The 20,977-nt window shown below is 42.0% G+C and overlaps 1 long non-coding RNA gene across 1 annotated transcript; it reads right to left on the reverse strand.

The window, feature by feature from the left end:
• Positions 1 to 8,146: 8,146 nt before the first annotated feature.
• Positions 8,147 to 20,510, reverse strand: LOC125456191 (uncharacterized). Its single transcript, XR_007248415.2, has 5 exons — positions 20,358 to 20,510; positions 17,310 to 18,107; positions 15,192 to 15,295; positions 12,433 to 12,508; positions 8,147 to 9,338 (listed from the first exon to the last, which is right to left on the reverse strand). It is a non-coding gene; the product is annotated as an uncharacterized LOC125456191 (long non-coding RNA).
• Between the last annotated feature and the right edge of the window lie 467 nt (positions 20,511 to 20,977).

Below are 20,977 nucleotides of genomic sequence, written 5' to 3' on the forward strand. Positions count from 1 at the left end.
AAAAGGCCAATTGTGAGGTGGATATGACTGCCCTTGATGTCAAGGCCACACTTGAATGAATGTGACATCAAGGAGCTCCTGCAAAACTGGCATCTTCATCAGAGTTCCATATGATAGACTGGTTAGTAAAGTTAGATCACATGAGAGAGGGAGAGCTTCCTAATTGTATACGATATTGACTTGACAGTAGAAGATAGAGCGTGGTGGTAAAGGATTTTTTTTTGTACTGGAGGCCTGTAACCAGCAGAGATCAGTGTTGAGTGACCACTGTTGTTTGTCATTTATGTAAATGTGAGCATAGGAGGCATTATTAGTATGTTTGCAAATTACACCAAAATTGTTGATCAGGTGGAGAGCGAAGAAGATTATCTAAGAGTACAACGGAATCTTGATCAGCTGGGCCACTAAGCCAAGGAGTGGCAGATGGAATTTAACCTAGACAATTTGATCTGTTGCATTTTGGTAAGGCAAACTAAAGGGGCAGCATAGGTTTTCTCTGGGCACTCTGGTTCCTCCCACTGTCCAAAGATGTGCAGGTTAGGTGGTTTGGCCATACTAAATTGCCCATAGTGTTCGGGGGTGTGTAGGTTATGTGGATTAGCCAAGGGAGTTGCAAAGACAGGGTTGGGGGGATGAGCCTGCGTGGGATGCTCTTCAGAGAGTTGGTGTGGATTTGTTGGGCTGAATGGCCTGCTTCCACACCATAGGGATTCTATGGATTCTATGAAACCAAGGTAGGACTTACATAGTTAACAGTAGGACCTGGGGGAGTGTTGTTAAACAGAGAGACCTAGACATAGTTCCTCAAAAGTGGCATCACAAGTCAACAGGGTAGTGAAGAAGGTGTTTGGCACACTTGCCTTTATTGGTCAGAGCAATGACATTGAACTTGGGATACCATCTTGCAGCTGTCAAGGAAATGGTGAGACCCCTTTTGTGGTACTACATAAAGTTCTGGTCACCCTTCTGTAGAAAGAATATTACTAAATTGGAAACAGTGCAGAAAAGATTTACCAGAAAGTTAAGAGGACTGGAGGGTTTGAGTTATAAGGAGAAGCTGGATAGGCTGGGGCATTTTTCCCTGAAGTGGAGGAATTTGAAGGATAGCCTTACAGAGGTTTACAAAATCATGAGGGGCATAGCTAATATGAATCGAAAATGTCTTTTTCCCAGGGTAGGAGAATTCAAAACTAGATGGCATAGGTTTAAGGTGAGAGGGGAAAGATTTGAAAGGGATCTAAGGGCAACTTTTTACACAGAGGGTTGTTTGTATATCAAATGAGGCGCCAGAGAAAGTGGTAGATGCAGGTACAGCTACAACATTTAAAAGACATTTGGACAGCTATATGAATAGGAAAGGTTTGGAGGGTTAGGGCCCAAATGCAGGCAAATGGGATTAGTTTAGATAGAGAAACTGGTTGGCATGGATTTATTGAACTAAAAGTTTTGTTTCTGGTGGTGAGAAAATTTGTAAAGCAGAAGTACAAAGGGATCTGGGAGTGTTGGTCCAGGATTCTCTAAAAGTTAACTTGCAGGTAGAGTCTGTGATTAAGAAAGCAAATGTTGTCATTTATCTCAAGAGGGTTGGAATATAAAAGCAGCGATGTGCTTCTGAGGCTTTATAAAGGTCTAGTTAGGCCCCATTTAGAATACCGTGTCCAATTTTGGGCCCCACACCTCAGGAAGGACATACTAGCCCTAGAGTGTGTCCCGCGGAGATTCACACGGTTGATCCCTGGAATGGTAAGTTTAATGTATGATGAACGGCTAAGGATCCTGGGATTGTACCCATTAGAGTTTAGAAGGTTGAGGGGAGATCTAATAGAAACTTACAAGATAATGTATGGCGTAGAAGGGGTGGACGCTAGGAAGTTGTTTCCATTAGGCGGGGAGACCAGGACCCATGGGCACAGCCTTAAAATTACAGGGGGTAAATTTAAAACTGAAATGAGACGACATTTCTTCAGCCAGAGAGTGGTGGGCTTGTGGAATTCATTGCCACGGAGTGCAGTGGAGGCCAGGACGTTGGATGCCTTCAAGGCAGAGATCGACAAATTCTTGATCTCACAAGGAAACAAGGGCTATGGGGAGAGTGCAGGGAAGTGGAGTTGAAATGCCCATCAGCCATGATTTAAATGGCAGAGTGGACTTGCTGGGCTGAATGGCCTTACTTCCACTCCTATGTCTTATTGTCTTATGGTCTTATGTTCCACATAAATGCCAGGCAATGACCATTGCTTATAAGAGAAAATCTAACTATTGTCCTTGATATTCAAAGGTGTTACCGCTGCTGAAACCCCTATAGCCAAGGAGATGACCAGAAGCAGACCATTGACTGGAAATTGAACTGGGCTAGCCATATAAAGGCTGTAGCTGTAAGAGCAGGTTGGAAGCTAGGAATCCTGCAGTGAGTAACTCACATCCATGATTCCCAAAATTCCAACACCTACAAGACATAAATCAGAAATGTGATGGAATACTTCCCAATTGCCCTGGTTGAGTGCAGTCCAACTTCACTCAAAAACTTGAAACCAACCAGGACAAAGCAACTCATTTGACTGGCATCCACAACGCTTCACTCTCTCTACCTCTGATGCTCAGCCACAGAAGTGTGCACCATTACAAGATGCACGGTAGAAATTCAGCAAGGTTCCTTAGACAGCACCTTCCAAACTCATGACTATTTCCATCTAGAAGGACAAGATCAACTGATAAATGAGAACACAACCACTTGCAAGCCACTCACCATCCTGCCTTGGAAATATATCACCGTTCCTTCACTGTCGCTGAGTCAAAATCCTGGAACTCTCTCCTTAATGGCACGATCAGCAGTTTAAGAAAACAGCTCATGATCATTTCCTGAAGGGCAACTAGGCATGGGCAATAAATGCCGATCCATTCGGTGATACCCATGTCCCACGTGTGACTATTAAAAAAATTTCCAGGTGTATCAAGACAACCCTGGAAGCTGGATTCTAAGTTTTTTTAGTGTAACTGACTTTGAGTGTTTTGAAAAATGAATTAATTACATTTATATATCTTTCACGACCTCAGGGCTTTCTAAAATGTTTTATGGCAAATAATTACTTTAGAAATGCAGAGTGGGAAGCACGCCACTCTCCCTGAAACAACAGTGATAATGACCAAAATGTCTATTTTAATGATCTTCTTTGTAGCAAGTGCAAGATTAATGTGAGACTGCAGCAGCATTTGAATCCTTTACAAGGAAAAAGGTTTGGACTGAGTATACTCAAAGCCCTCAAATGAGCAAACCCGTTTGCAACATTTGAAGAACTAATACAATACTTTAGTGTGAATGAAATCTCACCACTTAAATTGAATGTTGAGTTCATTCCTCACAATAAGGTATATACAATTTACTTTTGCCTGTATTTAATATTTAAATAATGAATATTCTCTAGACAGTCAGTAAAATTACTGATGGTGATCATAAAACACCCTGTATGCAATTTAATACTTGCTACATCCAACGCCTGAAATTTATGTAATATCTTCTCCCAGGATTCTCTTTAAAAGATGTTATAGTGCAAATCAAAAAATGTGTATATGTTTTGTCATATTATGTATTTTTTTTAAATCAGCAAAATTAAAATGCAGTTTAATACAAGCATTTTCAACAGTTCTCATAACTAGCTATTTATTACCTAGCTTTCTTAATTTTTGAAAGTTGCAGGTTAAATTTATGTAGCATCCACAAGCTATGCCAGCTTTCATTTAAAAAATAATGTTTAGTTTCATATTAAATTGAGATTCAATATTATTAATGGGCTAATAAAAATGGTTTGTTTATTGAGTAATGTGGGCTTCTTTTTAAAGATTTGATTTGATTGGAAGGTAATGGGAACTGTGGGAATGCACTACAGGGATCTTCCCAGAGGTTTAAATTGTATTCCTCAATTCTTTTATATGCACATATTTGTCTGTGTAAGTATTCATTATATATGTATGTAACCTAATTTTACAAGGACATTAATCAATTAAACTGGAGACAGTAGGCTTGTCCCTCGACCAAATACCTTTTAATTCATTTCTGGTGAATTTAATTAATTCAATCAGCTAACCAATCACCTATTCCTTATTCAGATGATTAGTTTCATGTGTCCTATCAAGTTTCAAAAATAAGATTTAAACAATTAAAAGAAAGACTTATTCAAGTTGAGTGCTAGTGTGTGTATTAATCATGAGCTCTGCAGTCAAACCTCAGGACCATAGGACATCAACACTTCCAAATCTCTTTCAATTCAAATCTCAATTTGAGTTGGAAAACTATTGTCAACTCTGGCCAGCTGCTCTCTTTTTCCTTTGTACACAACTGTAATACTGTTATATCTGATTCTCCCTCTCAAACTACAGGATTTCTATCATACTATGGTCACTGCCTCCTAGGTGTTCTTGCACCCTAAACTCCTTGATCAAGTCTGTCTCATTACAAATCACCAAATCCAGAATTGCCAATTCCCTAATGGTTCGACCACAAGTTGCTCCAAAACACCATCTCTTACAGATTCCACAAAATCCTATCACCAAAACGTCTACTGCATATGGAAGTCCTTCAATATTGTTCCAGTGCCTTTCTTACATGTCTTTTCTATCTCCTGATTGATTTCTAGTGTTGAATCAATATATTGCCTTGGTGGGGCTGAGGAAACCCTAGGTATCGTGCTTGTCAGCAATGAGTTGCACCTCCATAGCTTTCTCAGTCGACTGTTGGTTCTTGATTTCCCTGAGCCAACCATGTTCACTTCCATCATCGACAGCCTTCCCTCCATCATAAATTCAGAAGTGAACAAGTTCGCTCATGTTTGCAGTGTTTAGTACAATATACAACTCTTTAGATGATACCTGAATGCAGAAAGAGCAGAATGGCTTTTGGGCTGGTTTTGATAATGATATTTAGCATTTATGCCACACAATTGCCTGGGAATGGTATTTCTAATGAGTGAGTTTACCTATCTCCCCTTGATATTCATAGTTATGGTTATTAATACGTGTTCTCACTGTCAAGTTCACCTCTCTCATTAACTCCTGAAGATGGGGCGAGACTCTGAAAGCTTGTATTTTAGAATAAGCCTGTTGGACAATAAAAACCGAAAGAATTGTGGATGCTGTAAATTAGGAACTAAAATGAAGTTGCTGTAAAAGCCCAGCAGCTCTGGCAGCATCTGTGAAGGGAAAAAACAGAGTTAACGTTTCAGATCCAGTGACCCTCCCTCAGAACAATAACCTGGCGTGGTGTGATTTTTGACCTTGTCCATCACCGTCCAATATCAGCAACTCCACATCCACAGTAGAGTGTCACGAGATTAGTCAGTTAGCAAGATTGGGGCTAAAATTGAGTATTCTATGACAATTAACTTATCTCCTGACTCCCCAAAGCCTTTCCATCATCTACAAGGCACAAGTTAGGAATTTGTTGCAATACTCTCCACTTGCCTGCATAGTGAATCCCCAACATTCAAGAGGTTCATCACTGTCCAGAAGAAAATAGGACGCATGATTGTCAATCCATCTACCTCTTTAAACATTTACTGTCTCCATCACGGGTATGCTATGACTTCACAAATGTACTGCAGCAACTCATCAAGGTACATAGATTCAAATGTCACTTCCCACGAGGTCACTTCCAAGTCACACACCATCTGACTTGGAACTACATCACAGTTCTTCATCATTGTTAAGTTGAAAACCTATCATTCCCTTCTGAACAACACTAGAAGTACAGAAGCACCACACTGCTCACCAAGGGCATTTAGAGTTGGGCAACACACTTTAGCTTTTCACTGACATCCAAAGTCCACGAGTGGAAAAATGTTGGGTTTTTCCATCCCCACCCTTGTCTGCCTTCCGGAGGTACCACTCTCTCCGTGACTCCCTTGTCCGCTTCACACTCCCCTCCAACCCCACCACACCCGGCACCTTCCCCTGCAACCGCAGGATGTGCTACACTTGCCCCCACACCTTCTGCCTCACCCCCATCCCAGGCCCCAAGATGATTTTCCATATTAAGCAGATGTTCACCTGCACATCTGCCAAAGTGGTATCCACCGTATCCATTGTGGCACCTCTACATTGGGGAAATCAAGCGGAGGCTTGGGGACCACTTTGCAGGACACCTCCGCTCGGTTCGCAATAAACAACTGCACCTCCCAGAAACGAACCATTTTAACTCCCCCTCCCATTCCTTAGACGACATGTCCATCATGGGCCTCCTGCAGTGCCACAATGATGTCACCCGAAGGTTGCAGGAGCAGCAACTCATATCCCGCTTGGGAACCCTGCAGCCCAATGGTATCAATGTGGACTTCACAAGCTTCAAAATCTCCCCCTCCCCCACCATATCCCAAAACCAGCCCAGCTCGTCCCCTCCCCCCACTGCATCCCAAAACCAGCCCAGCTATTCCCCGCCTCCCTAACCTGTTCTTCCTCTCACCAATCCCCTCCTCCCACCTCAAGCTGCACCTCCATTTCCTACCTACCACCTCATCCCGCCTCCTTGACCTGTCTGTCCTCCCTGGACTGACCTAACCCCTCCCTACCTCCCCACCTATACTCTCCTCTCCACCTATCTTCTTTTCTCTCCATCTTCGGTCAGCCTACTCTTCTCTCCGTATTTATTTCAGAACCCTCTCCCCAAACCCCTCTCTGATGAATGGTCTCGGTCTGAAACGTCAGCTTTTGTGCTCTTGAGATGCTGCTTGGCCTGCTGTGTTCATCCAGCTCCACACTTTGTTATCTTGGATTCTCCAGCATCTGCAGTTCCCATTATCTCTGATGGAGAAAACAGAGATCTTTTTGGGGGTGGTTAGAAAGAAGATGACAGAAGGAAGCTCAAGATGTTTGAGTTTTATGCAGAACAGCATGGTAGGGCATGGTAGGCTATGGGAGAGAGGCTATTGGCAGTCCCCGCTACAGGAGAGGGGTTCTTGACAGTGCCCGCCATTGTGGTCTCCCCAGGAGGAGCAAACAGGGGCAGATCATAAATCATTGAAGTGTAATGTCAGGGTTCACAGGGCAGGGAGGACAGTTGGAGGCAAAGTTCAGTGTGATGGGTTGCCACATGGGGAGTTGGGTAGAAATGTGCTGTCAGGTGAAATGATGTGAAATGGGACATAAAGGATCAGGGCAGTGATTACCTAGTGATCAAGTAGACATGGTGTTGATGGTTTTCACTGCAGGCTGTGTTCTGTGCCATCCCTAGATGTGAAATGCAACTGGAAAATGACTGGGACAAGACCCAGGATAGGCAGAGTTAGGGACAGTTTGATGGGTGAAAGAGCAGAATCTACATTCTACTGAACACAAAGTAACTGAAGGAGAAAATCAATGAAGCATGCATTTACAAACTCCAGTGACATTTCATTTTGCAAACTTTTTTTGCACTGGCACGTTTAACATGATAAAGGATTCAAATGCTGGCCAAAGGTAAGTTGTAGCATGCTAATTAGCTAAACTAACATTGTGATTTTAATGATGCAGAAATTAGTGGCAATAATTTAAAAAGAGGCTTGTGATGTTCAAAAGCACCCCTTCACTACTGGAGTTTCCAAGGGTGCTATGGGACAAGGGAAACATCACTGCATTATATGTTGTGTAAATAAGACACTAGGCTGTAAGTTTGAGAATGTGGCATCTTTATGATAGCTTCAGCCAGTGCAAGAATTGAACCCACGCTATTGGTAACACCCTATGTTGAAAACAAGCTGTCGAACAGTACACTATGTACATAGGTATGGCAACAAAGCTGGACCATCAGACACATGTTTCAATAAGGATAACCCATATTTTTGTGTTTTCTTCTTGATTAGGGTAAAATACAAACTTAATTTACTTCAAATGTATAATTGTCAATGCTTTCAGATCCAGGCAATTTGTGATTAATGTGTGGTGATGTTCTGCGTATGTGTGGGTGGAAAGGGAAGGGGAAGTAAGTTGTAATGACCCACTGCATATGTCTAATCGGTACACACTATCAATCTATTAGATGGCATAATGCTAATTAAATGTTTGAAGTGCTTCCATATAACGTTCACTATATTTAATGGATCTCGACTTTTATAGTCAATTTGTTCACGTGGAGTGATCTGAGTCACACTGACTTTCAAGAGTTTCAAACTTTATTCAGTGTAGACAATTAAAGCAGGCATTGTCACTTGTCATCCAGTTTCACTTGCTTGCAAAGAAGAAAATCAAACTTTTAAGCAATTCAATTTTGTGTTACACTGCTTGATTGATTAAAACCTGATCTGTTTGTTTGTTGTGATGGATTGTAGTGGTGATGGATGGAAAGTGGGTATTATTGATATTACAACTTCCTGTTCTTCACTGTTGTAACACTCATCAAATTGATATCTAACTTGAGGCACAGGAGTTTTCAAAGTTGTCAGTGGCTTTATCGAAATAAGGGAAAAATTACACTCTAGGTAATGGTACCATAAATGCATTCAAAAGGAGATTTACAATTTCCATGCAGGAAGAGAGTGTATGAAATAAAATTATGAAACTGAGGCAAATAACTACATATTTGACAGCTTTTTCTTTCCTTGGGCATTCTAGATGTTTATCATAGAACCTCACAGGCCACACATTCCAGCAGATAGAGATCTATAAGGTCTGTCTTCTGGCGAGATGTCTGGGGATACCCATTACATATCCAGAGCTTGCCAGTTCAATCACAATGAAACGCAGACTGTAATATTATGTGCTAGGATAGGTCCTTATGTCTATTTCATATCAGTGCCAATAGATTACTAGATCATGTTAACTAAGTAACCAAACGCACTTTGAAGACCTGCCATGCATAACTATTCACCTAGGACTTCTTCCTTTTTTATAATTACTGATTCAAATCCAGAAAATACTATCTAAAGAGTAATAACACTACCATTTCCATTAGACAATTCTCATCTTGACATCTGATGTTTTTGCCACCTGGAAATGATTGATTAAAGCAGTGTGGCCAGAGAACTGATGAAGACACTAACAGTCACTACGATCTGCATTTAATCAACAGTTCTGATGAAAGGTTCTCAGTCTGAAATTACTAATTCTGTTTCCCTTCACAGATGTTGCCTGACCTGATGAGTGTTACCAGCATTTTCTGGCTTTATTGCATTTATTTAACTCATTTAAAGTTTGAAAACAGCGCAAGGTGTTTCGCAGATGCATATTTTGACAAAGAGGGATGTCAAACCAAATGACCCACAAAGCAGTGGATTTCAAATGACAAGCTGATTCCATTGTCTTCCCAGTTTTGAGGAAATTGTATGTACATCTGTGCAGGAAGTTGGACAGGGATGGGAAACTGTGAAAGTTCCAACCTGGGAATTAAAAGAAAAATTGATTTACTAGTCTGAATGTCACTTCGAAGTATTCTCTCGTGTAAAATCACCAACTATTGTGTAACTTATACAATATTATTGAAAAATGTAAAGAAGACAAAGGATCACTAAGATGCAAAACAAAGCAATTAAAATGGTTTTGCTGGCTGAAGGTACAGGTAAATCAAGAGTATACTTCGAAAATTGTGAGCATAACAATTCTATTGAGATAATTATTTATTCACTCTTGATACTGATACCATTTTTATTAAAAAAAGAGGTAGATGTATGTATGTATAAAGTAACTTGAAGTGGCATGGATGAAAATTTGTTGCAGAATTAGATAGTGATAATAAATGACCAAAGGAAAATCCTGGTCATTATGATGCCGTTGCAGATTCTATATCTTCTCTGCACTTTGTTCACGAATGGGGCAGGATGTGATGAAAAGTCTTAACTGCAGGTGAAAAGTTATAGGAATTGGTAAATGTATAGTAAATGTGTCGACAGGAAATAATGTTTTTATGGGCAGGGAGTACGCATGGTTATAGGATTTTTAATTTACTCGCTAGTATCTGTCTTCCACAAGCATTTCTTTATGCCTTCAGTCAGAGGAAGGAGCAATGTCCTGTTCTTATCTTTTAAAGCAATCTGTCAAAATGCAATAGGCCAAGATGTGGTAATTATATCCTGGAATATTCCTTCTCTTTCAATGTGACGAGACAGTTGTAGCAAACTTTTAATTGGCTGCTCTGTTTGGTAGTCCTGTTCACGTCCACCATAGCACTTTCTGCCTCAGTGCACATGTGTACAATGGACATCCTGAAATACATTAATCCATTCATTTTTCACTATCAAATTGCTCAAATTAGACAAAACCCATTTTCAATCCACAAATACTGAATATTTATACTAAGAGCATGAGAAAAATACAATCCCAGATTTTAATTTTGAGTAAAAAATTTGCTTTTTTACAATCACATAGCTTGTGCTTTAAATAATATACAATATTTATGGATTCCATAATACTGATTTCTGTCTGAATTTCTTTGGTAAGTCACATGGATGGGAGAACATTTTAAACAATGCTCAGATCTCTGGTATTCATATTGTTGCAGCCCAGTTGTACAACCAGGGACTGGGGCAGAAACCCTCTCTGATGAAGGGTCTAGGCCCGAAATGTCAGCTTTTGTGCTCCTGAGATGCAGCTTGGCCTGCTGTGTTCATCCAGCTTCACACTTTGTTAACTGGGACAGAAATCACAGGTCCTATTGCTACTCCTGGCTTGGGCTCTACCCCGGCCCAAGTACAGTGACCCTGTATAATAAAATGTGAGGCTGGATGAACACAGCAGGCCCAGCAGCATCTCAGGAGCACAAAAGCTGATGTTTCAGGCGTAGACCCTTCATCAGAGAGGGGGATGGGGTGAGGGTTCTGGAATAAATAGGGAGAGGGGGGGAGGCGGACCGAAGAGGGAGAGAAAAGAAGATAGGTGGAGAGGAGAGTATAGGTGGGGAGGTAGGGAGGGGATAGGTCAGTCCAGGGAAGACGGACAGGTCAAGGAGGTGGGATGAAGTTAGTAGGTAGGAGATGAAGGTGCGGCTTGGGGTGGGAGGAAGGGATGGGTGAGAGGAAGAACAGGTTAGGGAGGCAGAGACAGGTTGGACTGGTTTTGGGATGCAGTGGGTGGAGGGGAAGAGCTGGGCTGGTTGTGTGGTGCAGTGCGGGGAGGGGACGAACTGGGCTGGTTTTGGGATGCGGTGGGGGAAGGGGAGATTTTGAAACTGGTGAAGTCCACATCAATACCATTGGACTGCAGGGTTCCCAAGCGGAATATGAGTTGCTGTTCCTGCAACCTTCGGGTGGCATCATTGTGGCACTGCAGGAGGCCCATGATGGACATGTCATCTAAAGAATGGGAGGGGGAGTGGAAATGGTTTGCGACTGGGAGGTGCAGTTGTTTATTGTGAACCGAGCGGAGGTGTTCTGCAAAGTGGTCCCCAAGCCTCCGCTTGGTTTCCCCAATGTAGAGGATACCACACCGGGTAAAGTGGATGCAGTATACCACATTGGCAGATGTGCAGGTGAACCCCTGCACCTGCTTACAGTGACCCTGTGTCCAGGTTGAAAACAGTAGTTTGACTTGAACTCTGATCCCCAGTAATTGGGCTCTGAAGGTACCCACTGAATTGGTTCAGTTTATGGCCTATGGCATGTGTTGGGCTCCTGCGGAGGTCTGGACGCATTGATCTCTGTGGGAATTGCCTACAATGTCTGAACTTTAGTTTGGAAATTTCCCTGATCCCCAGGTCACCCCATAATTGTCTTTAAGCCAGTGTTCAGGGATACGTCTGCACAGTGCATTTTTCTCAATCTTGCTATACAACCATAATTTTAAACACCTCCATCAGGAGTTGAATCTGGAGGTTGAATCCTGACTTGATACTTAACATAGTGAAGAGAATGAACAGACTAGGTAGGAAATTACTCTGTCTGAAAATCTAGAAAAAAAGATGGCATAATCTTGAAATCTGTGCTAAAGGCAGTAAGAAATAAGTAGTGTTAAGAAGGATTGTGAGAATGGGTGATGCACTTTCTCAGATTATGACAGATCTTTCTCTTACTCAGTTCTATGCCAAAAGTCAGGTCTGACTCAAAGTGACCACCACTGTTTGGGCAAGGGGATGCGGCTACCTTTCATCCAGCCAACTGATGTCCCCCCAGGAGTCTGAATATAACTATGACTTTTGATACTACAGACTTCAATTCTCTTTTCATACATGGCTGACCAGCAATATCCTGCCATTGGCTGATGCCAGAAGGATTTACACATTACAGTCAAACTTTCTGGCCATGTTATGAATGCATCATCTTTGGCTGTCAAGTCGTGAAGTGGATTTGAACCCTTAGCTTCAGTCTCTGAAGCAGGGATGCACCACAATGCAGGTATCTCTCACTGTGCCTGATGCAGATCATTTCGATTGTCAAAAGCAAATGGATATTAGTAAGAAACACATATCCAGAAGTGCACTGGAATACTACCACTTTTAAGTTTCCTTCCAAGCTGTCTATAATCCTGACATGAGTATATTACCTTTCCTTCATTGTCACTGGGACGGTACAAAAATCGCACCGCTGCAATCTATGAGTTCACGATTGACAGAAGCATCCTAAGGATAAGAAAAGAAAAAGCTCACTTAATCTTGATATTCATTATGAAGGCAGACCATAAATGCCAGATCTCACAATTCTTCTGGTTTTTCATTTCATTGGCTTCATATCGAAGCCAATCTCTGGTGACATTCCCTGGTAGTGTACATTTTTGTTAGAGCTGTGTCCACGTCCACATCTGAGAGGGAGCTACAATTAATCGAGAATGAAAAATCAATGAGGAATCACTTGGTTACAAAGAGGATTTCCCAGTAGAGTCGAAAGACATTCCTTGAAGATTTAGCTCATTAAACTTGACAACATCAGGTATCAAACATAGTGATGTTTTTAACAACGACAATTGTGGAAATCTAAATGAAGTTTCTATACATCCCCATTTGCTCTTTGATTGCGGGAACAAATGCTTGCATTCAGTAATACATTAATAGGTATCTGCGAGGAGTTGCGTACCAACTAGAAACAGCATTCTCATTTGTGTGATTGATCAGTTAACAGTATTTAAATGATTTTCCAATGTTTGAACAAACTTTTTGGAATTTTAAAAATGATACAATCAACCATGACAATTTTTTTCAATGAAGCACTTTCCCAAAATGATAGCTATAGAAGATGTACATTTTTCATAAGGAAAAATCAGATTTTGATTTATTATTATATGCATATTTCATAAAATAATACATTTTAAATAATTCAAATTGGAAAGTTTATAAAATTCTGACTCTCTAAAGCTTACAATTTGAAAGTTTATGGGACTAACTTTTATTCAGATCTATTTAGAACAGTGTAGGTTATTGGTATAAACTCAAAAGTAATTTGCCTGCTGGCTACTTGAGCCCAAGGGACTGGAAGATACAGATCTTTTTTAATTGAATGGGTGGATAGTTGTGTCACCTGATGAGGAATTTCAAGAGCATTTTCAGGATCACATATTTTTGGGTAAAAATTAGCAAAGCCAAATAGAGAGTATTTAATTACACATCCAACCCTTGCCACAATTCACGTTGACTAATCTTTCTGCAGATAACTACAATCTGCATTTATATAGAATATTTTGAGTATTAAAATATCATAATACTACAGAAATTGGCATTGAGCCATAGATGACAATGTGAAAAGTGTCCAAACCTTGGTTGAAAAAAATTGTTTTTATGGAGAGTCTTAAAATAAGATATATCAAAAGGCAAAGAGGCTTAGGGAGGAAATTCTAGAACTCAGGTCTTCTTTGGCTGAAGGCAAGAGTCACCAGTGGTGGTAAGAACAAAAGTTGGGAATAAAAAGCAGGCCAGAATTGAAAGGATGTGGATAACCTGGAAAATTGCATAGCTACAGGAAGTTGCAGATTTAAGAAGGAGTAAACACATTGAGAGATATGAACATGAGAATGAAATATAATCAAGTCCAGGGTTTACCCAGCAATTCTCATGAATGTGGGGGAGCTGCTGGCAGTAATCTTTGTCCTTGTTGGCATTCTGGTCTTCATCACCAAAACAACTCCACAGAGGCCAGTATTCTGTCACCAAGTTATCCTTTATTTACATGTGGCAAGCCATTCCCATGGATCTAGCTTCCTCAGAGTGAGCAGAACTGGTGGTACATCAGTTTATATATGTCATCCAGGGCTCCCTGATTTGATCAGGTTAACAGCCCTAAATAGGGGATCATATTCTATGAGACCCACCTGGCTGGCCTCGTTACAATCATTACAGTTCCCTTTGAGTGCTATGAGTCAGGCGGATTATCCAGTGGGGGTTGCTGCAAAAGCATGTTTTCCACAGGTACACTGGAATAAAAACATACTGCAATTGGAGCTCCCTGGGAAACTGCCAACCATCTTTGTTTGCAGGAAAGCACTGCACTTCCTTATTGTTCAGCTAATATATGACTATATCAGGTAATTCCTCTAGGTTTGTGCTCAGTGTCCAGGGAGTTCTCAAAACTCCTACATTCTACAGCACTCACATGGGGTGGAGATTCTTAGTGCCACCTCATCAATTACAACACTGGCCGCTGGGAGATGAGGGCCATCCCCAAAGGACCTGGCTGATGACACCAATGAGGAATTTGCAGCCTGGCACCAAGGAGAAGTACAAAACTGCATATCCCAGGAAAGCTCAAAATCATTATCACAGTTTTGAACTGCTCCTATGGTACACTGCAGTGTACCACAGAAACAGTCGCTGAACTGTCATGGTATGCTACGTCCTCCATGACCTCTTTCACAAGGGGAGGTGACTTGGGAGATGAACAAAAGGAAGGCCAATTGCTCTCCACCAATGAGGAAGATAGCAATGGAAATGTTGTAGGTCAGGAGGCCACCCACATACAGGAATAAGCCAGGGATATGAGGCAGTCAGGCGAATCAGAATCTTTCTGTGAGCAGATTCAAGGCTGTGTGAACTACAAATAACCGTTTATTCTGATATACTTTTGAAAATCCTGCTTGCTGGGAGATTGCTGCTTCTTCTTGGGGACATTCATCACTGAATTATTTAAGGTAATTTGTTCTCTGTTTTATTAAATAAAGCATTTGATTTTTCTTGAATTAGGCTGTTAGTGTGATCCCTTATCAATCTGTATAGACAAACTTAGCCTTTGCAATAATTATGCACAACTGTACCGGCAGAGCACTGCATCCTCCCATTACCTACAGATCCAGGCAGGAAGAATGATTATGGGCCTTACCTCAAGCAAGTCAAATGCATGCTATCTTTAAAGTGACATGTTGATTTACCATGGCTTGGTTGCACACGTCACTGTGCAACATGTTCCACATGCCTTCTTGAGAACTTTGTAAAGACAACAGGGAGAGAAAAGAGGAGAAATATTAGTCTGGTTGGACCCTGGAGAAAGCACTGCAGTTCTCCTAAATCATGGCTGATGTGATTCATTACCATCCCTCACTATTCCTACAGTCCAAGAGATCTTTCATTCCATAGCTTATAGTTGCATTAGCTAAGCATCTTCAGTGTCTTTGGCTCCCCTACACTATGGGCAGAACATTCCATCCAATCCTTTTTGGGCAGAGTAAAGTCTTCATGTCTCAGGTGCATATTGCCTAACTCTTATTTGGAGAATGTTTCATTTGACTAGGAAGACTTCATGGAAAGGCCTATCCAGAGAAAGGCCTTTCCTTCTTCACCCTGCATAGCCCAGTTACATTCCCCATATTGACTGTTTCTCTGCTTTCTATGACGTAGCAAACACAGGCGTATTCTCCTCAATCTCTCTTCAGTGGATAGTGCCACTGTCTGAGATTAGTCTCATGGACCTTGACTGCAATCTCCAAATGATAAATCTAATCTCATAGAGGTAATGAGAACATCATGAAGTTCACACATTGATGAATAGTGTGGGACAGACACTAAAAGTTCTGTTGATGGAGGACCTATCACATTCTGATGGGCAAGACGCTCCACTCCATTCCTTTCAGCCAACTGTTGTAGCATCTAGTGGCACAGTGAGATGACAGCAAAATTGTGCCACCCATTGCCTACCACAACATCGAGGTATAGCCCTGACATCCACAATTGAGTTTGAGCCATTCTGCTGGTCGTTATGCCTGTTAACTGAGATGATTTGATGGATATACCCTGGAGGTTCCAGGCTTAGAGGGGCTAGCCTCACCTGCCTGCTCCTGGCCCATTTCCCTCTGAACCTTTCTATTCATGTACTTTTACACATTGTCATTGTACCCACTTCCACCAATTCCTCAGGAAGTTCATTCCATATACTAACCACCCTGTGTAAAAAATGTCTCATGCCTTTAAAATCTCTCTCCTCTCGCCTTAAAAATGTGTCTCCTTGTCTTCAAATCTCCTATCCTAGGGGGAAATTCAACCACCATTAACTCCGTACCCCTCATTATTTTACAAACGTCTATATGGTCACCTCTCAACCTCCTACGCTCCAGTGAGAAAAGCCCCAGCCTTCCTTTATAACTGAAGCAAGGCAATGAACTGTAATTGTGATAATGGGAACTGCAGATGCTGGAGAATCCAAGATAATGAAATGTGAGATAATGAAATGTGAGGCTGGATGAACACAGCAGGCCCAGCAGCATCTCAGGAGCACAAAAGCTGACGTTTCGGGCCTAGATCCCAAACCCCACCTCTTCCTCTGTTACATTGATGCCCAAGCCCCACCTCTTCCTCCGTTACATTGATGACTGTATCGGCGCCGCCTCTTGCTCCCCAGGGGAGCTTGAACAGTTCATCCACTTCACCAACACCTTCCACCCCAACCTTCAGTTCACCTGGGCCATCTCCAGCACATCCCTCACCTTCCTGGACCTCTCAGTTTCCATCTCAGGCAACCAGCTTGTAACCGATGTCCATTTCAAGCCCACCGACTCCCACAGCTACCTAGAATACACCTCCTCCCACCCACCTTCCTGCAAAAATTCCATCCCCTATTCCCAATTCCTCCGCCTCCGCCGCATTTGCTCCCACGATGAGGCATTCCACTCCCGCACGTCCCAGATGTCCAAGTTCTTCAAGGACCGCAACTTTCCCCCCACTGTGGTCGAGAACGCCCTTGACCGCATCTCCCGCAACACATCCCTCACACCCCACCCCCGCCACAACCGCCCAAAGAGGATCCCCCTCATTCTCACACACTACCCCACCAACCTCCGGATAGAACGCATCATCCTCCGACACTTCCGCCATCTAGGATGAAGGGTCTAGGCCCGAAATGTCAGCTTTTGTGCTCCTGAGATGCTGCTGGGCCTGCTGTGTTCATCCAGCCTCACATTTCATTATCTCACATTTCATTATCAATGAACTGTAATTGTTCACTTACCGGCACATAAAAATCCACTCTTCTTTCTTTGTTTCCTTGGTCTTGAAGGATGCATTATAGAAGGCACAGTGACAATTGTTCTATGGAAGCATTTTAATAAAGCTGTTGAGTTGGTCATAAACCTTCCCCTTCACAACACCTCCAACTGTAATCTGCTTTTCATCGTCCAAAATTATTTTCTCTTTACTATCATTCAATTTAAAGAGTACTGCCTCCTTCCTCTTCTTCAAATCTGCCTGGCTGCAGGATTTGCTGACTTTCATGTCATTGAAACAGTAGATCACTTCATCAGAGACTGCAACACTGGATGCCTGGGAAGACAAGTGCATGCATTTTCTTGGTTTTCCGATCACATGAGTCACTGGCTGTCTATACCCAATTACCTTTGAACCTATTGTCTTACTCAGCCATTTGAGAAGACAGGCCATGCTGTGGGTCTGGAATCACATGTAGGCCAGACCAGACAAGGGTGGTAGATCTGCTTCCCGAAAAGAAGATGAATAAATCAGACAGGTTAACTTCAGGAACCAGCCTTGAATTGAAAGTTGCTCTGATTTACTAATCCAACAACTGTACTACCATATATTACCAGAGGTAGAAAGCTTCACTAACCCAGTGTCTGAGCAGGATGTTGACTGCCAACAGACAAACCAGAATGATTAACACACTAAGCCAGCTTTCTGCTACAGGAAACAGCCTCCCTTGCCAACCCTTCAGCCTGCTCCTCGAAGGAGCTGATGGTAAAATATCTGGGCATCTGGGTGGGCCCATGTTCTTTTTCGTGCAGCTGTTCTTGTCCTGCAAACAAAGAAAGGGAAGTAATGAATATCATCACTGTGACAGCATGAGCATTTGAGCGTGCAAAACTCTGCCAGGTCCTGATCCCACTCCCCCATGAATGACCTAAAAGTGCATTACCCAGAAACACATTCAGTGCACACATCACATTTGGTGCTGAGGTTTGCATCCGTTTGGCCTATCTGAGTGATTGACTAGCATGGACAACCACACAAACTGAATGACTCTCCTGGAATGCAGTGTGTGAAAGCCTGCCAACGTGGCCTTTAAAGACCTTTAATTACCTTCACCCTTAGTGGATCCCAGTGGGGGTGAGAACTTCCTTACTGCCCATGATTAATTGTTGTCGTCACACAAAATTTAAAGGCAAATGGTGTTTAATTAATGGGATTGAGTTGAGATGACAGAGAGTGTAGAACAGGGTAATGTGGTTGCCATAGAGTCCCAGGATTTCCAAAAGGCAGTTAATAAAAGTGCCAGGGAAACTGAATCGCATGTATTAAAAGGAACATTGTCAGCATGGATGCAATGTTGGTTGATTGACACGATACAGACAGCAGTGATGAACAGTGAATTTTTTTGGACTGGGGAAAGATATATGGTTGGATTCTTTGAGGATGTTTTCTTGACTTACACACTGGAGTAGAGCATACAATTTCAAAATTTGCAGATGGCACAAGGTTTAATAATATAGAGAGTAGTGATGCCTTTTAAATGGACATTGACAGGCAGATGCTTGAGCATAAACAGATTTTGTGCAAAAAAATTTGAAATGACGCATTTTGGTAGGAAGTAAAATGAGGGGAGTTTGAATTAAACAGTGGAACACTAAGTGGGTGCAGGAACAGAGTCACCTAAAAATGTGTAAATGGTTGATGGTGGCTAGGCAGAATGGGGCATAGTGATTAAAAAGGCACATGAGATCCTAGGCTCTCAGAATTTTAAAGTACAAAAGCAAGGAAGCAATACTGAATACTTATAGAATGCTGACGAGACTTCAACTGGAATATGGTACTCAATTCTGGACATCACACTTCAGAAAAGATATAAGCCTAGAGATGGCACAGAAAGAATTTATGAAAATGATTCTAAAATTAAGGGGTTTTGGTTTATAATGGGTAATAGAAGAACGGTTTGATACTCTTAGGGATGGTTGAGAGAAGATTTGATAGAGGTGTTCAAAAATCAGGACAAGTCCAGACAGCAAAGAGAGAGAGAATTGGTACTCATTGGTGGGTCAAGAACAGGAGGACTCAGATATGGTGAATAACAAAAGAAGTTAAGGAATTGATGATTTTTTTTAAAAACCCTTTAAGTAGAAATCAGTTGTAATTTAGAATATATGGCTCAAGTGTGGTGCAGAGAGATTCAATCATGGCTTTCAAAACAGAATTGGATAAACTGAAGGGAATAAATTGCAGGGCTATGAAATGTCAGAGAGCATGACTAGTTCAATTTGACACCAACTGGGCAAGCTGATTGGCTTCCCCATACAAAATGGGGAAATACTTCATTTATTGGCATATTAATTGTGGCATGGTGAAGATATCACCACAGCCAAATCCTGGACATATACGTCCCCAACTTCAAGGTTGTTAGGTACTAAATAGTGAAGAATGAGCCAATTGGACTATTTGCATATGTTTCCTTCCCAAACTAAAAGTTAGTGAGACCAGTTCTGTACTGTCATGAAACAATTTCAATTTTGATTTGTTTTATTATTGTTACGTGTACTAAAGTACAGTAAGGAATGTTGTCTTCTGTGCTTTACAGGCAAATCGTACAAGTGCATCAGACTGACGGAACAGAATGGAGGATACATGCAAAGTTAGTCATGCAATTTTGGAGTCACAGCTATACCGACTTGCCAGATGTTATGTCCGAATTTAATGCAAGCTCGGCAGAACAGAGGTTTTGGATGGGGGTAAATGGACCAATTGCTGAAATCCAAAGTAAAATAAATATTTACAACGTCCTTCGATCAATAAAAAAACTGGAAAATAATTTACGTCTCACTGTCACTTATTTCAATTGCATCTATTGTAGAAATGAATCAAGCTTGACTATCTGAACCATCTGTTCTAGCATCAATCTTTAGTTTCATTGTTGGCTTTAGCTGCTTTTAAATACTTGAATCGGTATTGACAAAAAGAAACATCACAATGCAACTTTAAAACAGTTCGTTGATTTAAAATGAACCTAATGATAACTATTTCCAGTCCCCAAACAGTGAACTTTTCACATGCCCACCGCCAGCCCACGTCTTCGTTTATTCCCCGCTTTCTCAAGGAACTCTTTCTTTGCAGTGGCGGATGAATCCATACTGATTGCTCGAGGCGAAGGATGGGTCTTTTCCAAGGGATCGCTGACGTCAGCTGCGGGCGACAATGGGTCTGCGCGAGACTGAACAAAGCGCTGCTGTGAGCTCACATTCCAATCTCCTAGGAGATCGCCTGCAACTTGCTCCACACCGCAAAACAACCGAGTCACTCCCTTTCTAAGTACAGCTCCGAGTCACCATCCCTGCCTTCGTGTCCTCCTTGAAACTGCTCTTTCCTTGCCAACGATTACCTTCACAGCGCCTCTTCACCTTAAGACTCGATTCCTTCTCCCTCCCCTCCCTTTACACGTGCCTCAATTCCCACCTCCCCTCTGCCCAGCCTCCGCGCCCCGTTGTGCTGTATCTTCCTCCTTCCTATTCTCTTGCTCCTTTCCCTCCTTCTGCAACACCGGTCCCCCGCCACGTTTTAGGCTCCTCTGTTTGCGTCCATTCCATCCCTCTCCGCAACTGCTAATCTCCCCACCCCCCTCTCCAGCCCTCTTCTGTACCTCATTCTCTTCCCCTTCTCCTTCCATATTCCCCCATCTCC

This window comes from Stegostoma tigrinum, chromosome 1, assembly GCF_030684315.1.
Source record: "Stegostoma tigrinum isolate sSteTig4 chromosome 1, sSteTig4.hap1, whole genome shotgun sequence".
In the NCBI taxonomy this organism is placed as follows: Eukaryota; Metazoa; Chordata; class Chondrichthyes; order Orectolobiformes; family Stegostomatidae; genus Stegostoma; species Stegostoma tigrinum.